General features: G+C 31.9%; 1 protein-coding gene across 3 annotated transcripts in view; it reads left to right on the top strand.

Annotated features, from left to right (window-relative positions):
- LOC106673964 overlaps window positions 1–7,237 on the top strand; it is a 42,836-nt gene extending 35,599 nt beyond the window's left edge. For all 3 annotated transcript variants that reach the window (XM_024229911.1, XM_014406376.2, XM_024229910.1), the window contains exon 4: window positions 6,986–7,237. The gene's annotated coding sequence lies outside the window, so the exon portion shown is untranslated. The remainder of the gene's footprint in view (window positions 1–6,985) is intronic.
- Window positions 7,238–9,135: the final 1,898 nt, after the last annotated feature.

The raw sequence follows: 9,135 nt of genomic DNA, 5'->3' as shown, positions 1-9,135 counted from the left end.
TCTCTTAAAATATATTATTATTTAGTGCTTCTTTAGTGTTTATGCCGGTACTGAATGTTCCCTCTATCTGTCTATATTTCATTCTATCTCTATTTATCTATATATCTATTTTTTTCTCTCTATCATGTTATCGCCACATCTCTACCTTCTATCCAGTTATACAGACTTTGAGTTCTGTCTCCTCCTGGCACATTCTCACGTTATCTATCATCCAGTCATTTATGTCTATATATCGCTACCTACTCTATCTTTCGATCAATCTTATGTTGGGAACTCTCCTCCCTCTTTCTCTTCTTTTCTTTCCATCATTACATATCTTTCGCTCCTTCATACGATATTTCGCTTCACTCTTCATTCTCGCCGACCGTACTGGCTGCTTGCTCTAATCAGTCTCCCTCTCTGTCTCTTTTTTTAAAACTATTTCGATCTATATTTCTATATCTTTGTTTCTCTTTTTTAACTCATTATTTACCTGTCGATCTTTCTCTATTCTCTCTCTTTCCCTCAATATCTCTCTCTCTCTCTCTCTCTCTCTCTCTCTCTCTTTTTTTCTCCATCTCGTTCTCTCTTTCTCTCTATCGCTCTCTCTCTTTCTCCATCTCTTTCTCTCTATCTCTCTATCTCTCTCTCTCCATCTCTCTCTCTCTCTTTCTCTCTCTCTCTCTCTCGCTCTCTCTTTCTCTGTTGGACTCACATTGGATGTGAGAGAGGTCCCAGAGACCTAATTCTGCGTGGCTAAATAAAACGCTAGCAATAAATCCATCTGTCTCTTTCTTATCTTTTTATCTCACATTCTATCTATCTTTATTTCTCTTTCTCTTTTTCTCCTCTCTTTCCTCTCATTATCTATCGATCTTTCTCTTTTTCTCCTATTCTCTCTCTTTCATTTACTATCTACCTTTCCTCTTTCTTTCTCTCAACATCTTTCTCTATTCTCTCTCTTTCCCTCAATATCTCTCTCCCCTCTCTCTCTCCTCTCTCTCTCTATCTCTCTCTCTCTCTTTCTCTGTTGGACTCACATTGGATGTGAGAGAAGTCCCAGAGACCTAATTCTGCGTGGCTAAATAAAACGCTAGCAATAAATCCATCTTACTCTTTTTTATCTTTTTATCTCACATTCTATCTATCTTTATTTCTCTTTCTCTTTTCCTCCTCTCTTTCCTCTCACTATCTATCGATCTTTCTCTTTCTCTCCTATTCTCTCTCATTCTTTTACTATTTATCTTTCCTCTTTCTTTCTCTCAACATCTTTCTATTTCTCTCTCTCTTTCTCCCTCTCTTAATCTATATATCTATCTGTCTACCTATCTACTTACCATCTATCTATACATTTATCTATGTAGCTCTCTCTCTCTCTCTCTCTCTCTCTCTCTCTCTCTCTCTCTCTCTCTCTCTCTCTCTCTCTAAATCTCCCGATCCATTTATCTTTCTTTCGATCTTTTGTCTTTATATATTTCTTATGATATCACTTTTTATCCCACTTTAGTTTGATTTATTTTTCTCGCATCCATCCAATTAATACAGATTCTGAACTTTCTTTCTCATTATCTCTCTCTATATATATCTATTTATCTATCTATCTTTCTTTCTTTGCTATTTCATCTCTCGCTCTTTCTCTTTTTCTCATGCTAACGCAATGTCTCTTCCACCTATACAATTTACAGAGACTTTGATTTCTTTTTCGATCTGGCACATTCTCACTTTATCTATCAATAAGTCATTTGTGTCTCTCTATCTACCGCTATCAACTTGTCATCTATCAATCAATCAATCTTCCCATTCGTCTTCTTATGTCAGAGAATCTCTCCATCTATCTTCTCTCCAGTTTATATAGAATCTTTTTATTTTTTCTTCATTCTTGATTCGCTCTTTCTCTTATTTCTTTACTTTATTCTATATGAACTTTCAATTCTCCGATACTTCTGTTCGCTCTCCGACCTCTTCAATCGTACCAGCTGCTTACTCTGATCAGTCTCTCCTCACTTTTACTATGTCAGAGAATCTCTTCTTCTCTCCATTTTATATAGAATCTTTTTATTTTTTCTTCATTTTTGATTCGTTCTTTCTCTTATTTCTTTACTTTATTCTATATGAACTTTCAATTCTCCGATACTTCTGTTCGCTCTCCGATCTCTTCAATCGTACCAGCTGCTGACTCTGATCAGTCTCTCCTCTCTTTTACTATGTCTTTCTTTAAATCTATCTATGTTTCAATATCTTTATATTTCTCTATCTCTGTTACAATAATTACTGCCTATCTATCTCTTTCTCTCTCTATATATTTCTCTTTCTCTCTACATTCCAATCTATTTATCGTTCTGTCGATATATTTATCTTTCTGTATCTTTTGCACTCTCTCTTTCTCTTCCTCTTTTAGTTTCATTTTTCTCCCCCCTTTTATACAGATTATATCAATTAATCTATCGCTATCCCACTATTCTTCTTAAGTCGGAAACTGTCTTTTCTGTTCTATACATTTTTTACAATCCTCCCTAAATAAAACGCTATCAATAAATCCATCTGTCTCTTTCTTACCTTTTTATCACACTTTTTATCTATCTTTACTTCTCTTTCTCTTTTTCTTTATCTCCTCTCTTTCCTCACACTATCTATCGATCTTTCTCTTTCTCTCCGATTCTCTCTCTTTCTTTTAATGTCTATCTTTATTTACTATCTATCTTTATTTCAATCTCAATCATTCTTTCCCCTCTCTTTCTAACAACATCTTTCTATTTTCTCTCTCTCTCTCTCTTTCTCTCTCTCTCTCTCTCTTTATCTATCTATCTATCTATCTATCTATCTATATGTTAATCTATGTATCTCTCTCTCACTCTTTCTCTCTCTCACTCTTTCTCTCTCTCACTCATTCTCTCTCTCTCTCTCTATCTATCTATCTATCTATCTATCTATCTATATGTTTATCTACGTATCTCTCTCTCTCTCGCTCTCTCTCTCTCTGTCGCTCTCTCTCTCTCTCTCTCTCTCTCTCTCTCTCTCTCTCTCTCTCTCTCTCTCTATCTGTCTATCTATCTATATGTCTATCTATCTATATGTTTATCTATGTATCTCTCTTTCTCTCAGTCTCGCTCTCTTTCTTTCCTCTCTCTTTATCTCTCTCTCTATCTATCTATCTAAATGTTTATCTGTGTATCTCTCTCTTTTTCTTTCTCTCTCTCTTTCGCTCTCTTTCTCTCTCGCGCTCTCTCTCTCTCTCTCTCTATCTATCTATCTATCTATCTATCAACTTGTCATCTATCAATCAATCGATCTTCCCATTCGTCTTCTTATGTCAGAGAATCTCTTCTTCTCTCCATTTTATATAGAATCTTTTTATTTTTTCTTCATTTTTGATTCGTTCTTTCTCTTATTTCTTTACTTTATTCTATATGAACTTTCAATTCTCCGATACTTCTGTTCGCTCTCCGATCTCTTCAATCGTACCAGCTGCTGACTCTGATCAGTCTCTCCTCTCTTTTACTATGTCTTTCTTTAAATCTATCTATGTTTCAATATCTTTATATTTCTCTATCTCTGTTACAATAATTACTACCTATCTTTCTCTTTCTCTCTCTATATATATTTCTCTTACTCTTTACATTTCTCTCTCTCGCTCCATTTCTCTCTCTCTCCTCCCTCTCTCTCTCCCTATCTATCTATCTATATGTCTATCTATCTATACGTTTATCTAGGTATCTCTCTCTCTTTCTGTCTCTCTCTCTCTTTCTTTCCTCTCTCTTTCTCTCTATCTATCTATCTATCTATCTATCTAAATGTTTATCTATGTATCTCTCTCTCTCTTTTTCTTTCTCTCTTTCTCTCGCTCTCTTTCTCTCTCTCTTTCTCTCTTGCTCTGTTTCCCTCTCTCTCTCTATCTATCTATCTATCTCTATCTATCTATCTATCTATCTACGTATCAAACTACATATTTCTATATGTGCCTCTCTAATTCGCCTTGAGCTACCTTTTTTCTTCTTCTTTCTGTATTCATTTTTACTCTATTTTCTTATAATATCGCAAAATATAATCTTCTCTCCAGTTTTTGCAGAATCAGAACGTTTTCTCTGCATTTATCTGTCTATTTATTTTATATCTCCATCACAATCTATCTACTTATCAATCTACATGGGTCTATCTCTTTTTCGCCTTAAGATATCTTAATATTTCTCGCTTTTTCAAAGTTAAAACTGATTCTAAATGTTCCCTCTATCTGTATATATCTATTTATCTCTGTTATCTTTATATATGTAACACAATATATCTACATTTCTTCTCTCTCTCTCTCTCTCTTTTTTCTTCTTTTGTTATGACAATATCACTCACTCAAACTATGTATCTGATCATTCTTTCTCTCTTCTTATACTTCGTATGACAGAATCTATACCACTATTCAACTATAAATTCATTCATCCATTCATTCGTCTTTCTATAAATGTTTCTTTCCGGTCTCTCACTTCCCATCTATTCTATCTGTTTTTCTAACTTCTTATCTATCTATCAATCTACCTATCCCTATCACAATCTATCTAGTGATCAATCTACATACAATTTTATCTGTTTCATGCTCTTAAGCTGTCTCCATATCTCCGTCTTCTTAGAGTTCAAATTGATCCTGAATGTTCACTCTATCTATTCGGCGTCCTGTTTCTCTATCTATCTTTTGATCTATCTATTCATCCATTTATTCGTATACATACTTTTTCCCTCCCACTCTCTGTCTCTGTATCTCGTATCCACCTTTCTATCCATATATTCTAGCTATTACTCTCTCTATCACAATTCTATTATATTTATGTATCTATCTTCCTTTTCTCTCTATCTGCCTCTCTCTATCACAATTTATCTGACTTTGATCGTCTCCCTTTCTCTCTCTCTCTCTCTCTCTCTCTCTCTCTCTCTCTCTCTCTCTCTCTCTNTATATCTGCCTATCTATCTATCTACCTGTCAATCTACATATCTATTTTTTCTCTCCCTCTTTCAGTATCGCTTTTTTCTCTCTTTTTTCTTAGTATCGCAAAATCCCCCCTCTTCTCACCAGTTTATGCAGGCGTTTTGCACTATATTTATCTAATAATTTATTTATCTTTCTTAATCACAATCTACCTACCTATCTATCTCTTTTCTCTCCTAAGATATCTTAATATTTCCCTCTTCATCAGAGTTTAAGCTGATTCTGAATGTTTTCTCTATCTATCTCAAGTTATCTACATGTCTAACCATCTTTGTATATCTATCACAACCTATCCACACTTGTACTTTCTCTCTGTTTCTCTCTCTCTCTCTCTCTCTCTCTCTCTCTCTCTCTCTCTCTCTCTCTCTCTCCCCGTATATATTTTTTCTTATTTTTCAGTCATCTACTGATATTGATCATTTTACCATTTGTTGATTTTTTTAATAGTTGCATTTATTCGTCTAATTTTATCGCTTTCTTTGATCTGTAGAATACCTTTTCTTTCATTTTTTCCATTCACACTTTTATCTTTATTTCTTCCACTCTTACTCTCTAAAATTTCTTGTGTACTGCTTTGTTGCATGATACCTTTTATAATTTTAGTTTGTTCAAATCGCTCTTCTTCACCAAACATTTTTTTATTTTAGTGTTACTTTACAACTCGTGTTAATTATTCTTTCAAATCATTTCAACTCACATATGTACGGTTATTTTTGTTTCTTAAGTCCCTGCCAATTAATCTTCTTCTCTGTACCACTTCCTCTCGTATATTGGTTGTGTTTTGGTGTTTCAAGCTAAAAACATTTTCTTTACCACCTCTAGTAATTTGTAAATAGTTGTTATATGTATCGCTCACCCAATTAATTTTATTTCTGTGCATCTAACTTAATTTAAAGTTGGGATTGTTTTTTACACTTGTTACAACTAGCAATGATAGTCTTTAACTGTTTCTCATTCCTATTTCATCTCAATAGCTAGCCTTTTCTTTCGACTTTTTACTAAAACATTTCCTTTTCAGTAACCATTGCATGCATTATGATGCCTACTGTCTTCTATATTTGTCTCAACTTAATTTCCAATGCATGTAAGTGTAGTTATCTACTTGCTTTTATTGTGTTGTGTATATTTTGTAGGCTCCGCGACTCCTTTCTCAATCAAACATCTGATTCCGTCCATTTCCAAAAAAAAACCCGTTACATTTTCTTCCCACCAATTCTAAGTTCAAAATGAATTAAGTTTTAACAGTTTTATCATTTTGAAATATAGCTATTTATGAATACTTGTGATTAATAGTGTTTTTGACAGGATTATATAATTGTATTTTATAATTGTCAATTATACTGTTATGTATTTACTACATATATTAGTAATATACATACATATAACATTATATGTATTTTTTTACTCTTCAAATAGTTGGTATTGTAATTTATTTTATTTTTTATTCTGTACTTTTTTTGCAAGGAAATTTATTTTCTAACTTCTTCTTTCAATTGTCTGTGCGCACTATTTCTGTGCTTTAAACTGGTTTCATTTGACTTGTGTTGTTTTGTTTAGATCTTGGTCTTCTTTTCTTCTAAATAAATACTAACAATTGGTAGTATGAAATGCACTCCGACTTCATTGCATAATTAAACTGGTCGATTTCAATGTTTTATGAAGATTATTGCCTTTTTTAGTTTTCCAAAAACACAAATACATTTAAAAATTATTATTTCTCTAAAACGAGTAAAGGTTTAACATGCTACGGTCATTTTTTTTTTTTTTTTTTTTTTTTACTTTTGGCAAACATCTGACGATCTTCAGGGACATTTAAACAAATCATTTAAAAAATTTCGATTATTCAGAAAGCAAGGCGATTACAAAATGCCATATTAAACGATAGTACAAATTTTAATTGTTTTTTTTACTATTATCTTAAGAGAGAAGTATGATTTTGAGGTGCTTTCATAAGTACACATTTCCTCTAAAGCGCTTGTTAATCTTTTTTATTATGTACTAAACAAATGACAATTATCCCCTATATTGTATTTTCAGTTAACGTCCCTTTAGTTGGAGGTATTTCTCAAGACAAATCCATTCTTCCGTGGATCTAGTCATCCTATTCTGTTTCCACATTGAGCTTATTTCTTCTGTTGATTCTTATCTGCACGTTACCGAATAAAGAAAACTGTGTTGTACTTAAACATCTAACAAGAAAAACTTTATTATATCTTTATTATACCTTTAAAGGCATGAATGTTGCATGTTACTATATTTCTTCTTTCCTTTCTTTATTTTTCAAAAAATTATGTTATAAACTCATTAATTTCAATTTTTTATTTCTTTTCTGCGTAGAATCGCACTGTATAACAATTTATTTTATTTTATTACTAGAGTAGTGTGTAATTGGTGACGGGTTATTATTAAACAAAAGTGAACTTTTTGTTTGTAAAAACTGTGATTAGCATGATTTCAAGGAAATTTTTCGTATTTATAGATTTATTTTTGTCTACTTTTAAAGCACTCAACTGACCTGTTTTGATTTGAAGTAACACTATGTAAATAAGTAGTTAAAGCTAGAATAATGTTTTATTTTCTATATGGGCCATTTGTTTCTTTCTCATTTGTTCGCAAACTTCATACTAACATCTCATTGCAAACTGCTTGAAATGTTTTATTATTTTCAGAAATGGTGAAAATGTTACTTATTCAAATTTATTTAAAATTACAATTTGTAAAAATTTAATTTAATTATTTGATATTTTGTATTAAATTATTAATTTTGTTTTGTTGTTTATTGTAATTTTTTTTTCAAATTGTGTAATAAAGTGTGTCATTAAAATGTAAAACTATGTTGCTTTAAATGTTATATAAGTGAAATTAATGTATTTTTGTAATGTTATTTTTGTCAAAATGTTCTTAAATAAAACATTAAGTACTGTGAAAGTATTTTTAAATATACATGTTACATAAAAAACAAAACACCGACTAGAGATTTTTCACCTGTTTCCTCAATATTTTAATTACATTTTATTGTTCTTCATCGGTAACATTTCTTGGCATAAAGCAGCATAAAACAGTGTGAGAATACGAATAATCTGTTTTTAAGTATGCTTCCTACTGGTGTGTTAGAGTACTTAGCAATGTTAAGATTGAGTCGGTCTTCAAAGAAATTTGAAACCATCTAATAAAAAATTAATTACGTCAATTTGTAGACCACTTTAAGATTGTTTTGCACTGATGATGAAATTAAAATAATTCTAACGTTTGGCGGATAACAATTGAATTTGTTTTTTTCATCGAGACTTACAGTGAGTAAAAAACTGATCGATAGATTAGACTTTAAATTATTCATCATCGTAAGCAGTGATAAAAACATAATCTAATTTTGCAAAATCAGCCGTCATTGACACATGACAATTAAGTCATAAAAATCTCTACTTTTGAGTAACTACTACTAAAGTTTAGAGTCATTTGGGATTGCATCAAGGCGCTGTCAGACGTTGGCGATAAATTGACTGAGGAAAGTTTGATTAGGCCCTAAACCCTTTTGTGGCATACCAAACTGTCAAAAGCATGGATCCATTAAGGATAAAATGTAAGACCTCGGGTTCAATGGAGCTCAGTGAAAAAGTTCATCAAAAGACCATCGCAGAAGCTAACGGCAGAATTAAATCTAACAAGGGGACGACCAGGTTGGCGGGTCACGGATTTGGACCTAACATTTTGGTGATTCTACACTCCAAAATATCGGAAACGTATCCGCTAATTCTTGTAGGTCCTGGTTTTGCCAAAAAAAATGTTTTGAAGATGAAATTTTCCATTTTTTAATACTTTTTACTTTGCCATTCTACTCACTTAAATCAGCTATGTGAATATATCCTTTTACAGCATTTTTGACGTAAATTGCAATAAAAATATAGTAAAAGCTAACAAAGTTTATTAACAAATAAAAACTTCCAACCAAGTATTTTTAAAATAAACTAGATCATAAATTTTTGTTAAAATGAAACTGAAAAAGAGAATTAACAACACTACCTCCACTTACTTAAAATCAGCCAGAAAAAGAGAACTTTTAAAACTTTTTTATAAATTAAGCCCTACCCAATTTATTATAAAAACTAACCCTAGAATTAGTTCTTGCTAAATTAAGTATACAAAACTTTTCAACTCACTTACGCAGGGTAAATGCCATAAAACCAATA

Source organism: Cimex lectularius, unplaced genomic scaffold (assembly GCF_000648675.2).
Source record: "Cimex lectularius strain Harlan isolate CLEC.00 unplaced genomic scaffold, Clec_2.1 scaffold250, whole genome shotgun sequence".
NCBI lineage: Eukaryota > Metazoa > Arthropoda > Insecta > Hemiptera > Cimicidae > Cimex > Cimex lectularius.
Note: the sequence above shows the minus strand (reverse complement) of the source record. Positions and strands in the feature narration are given on the sequence as shown.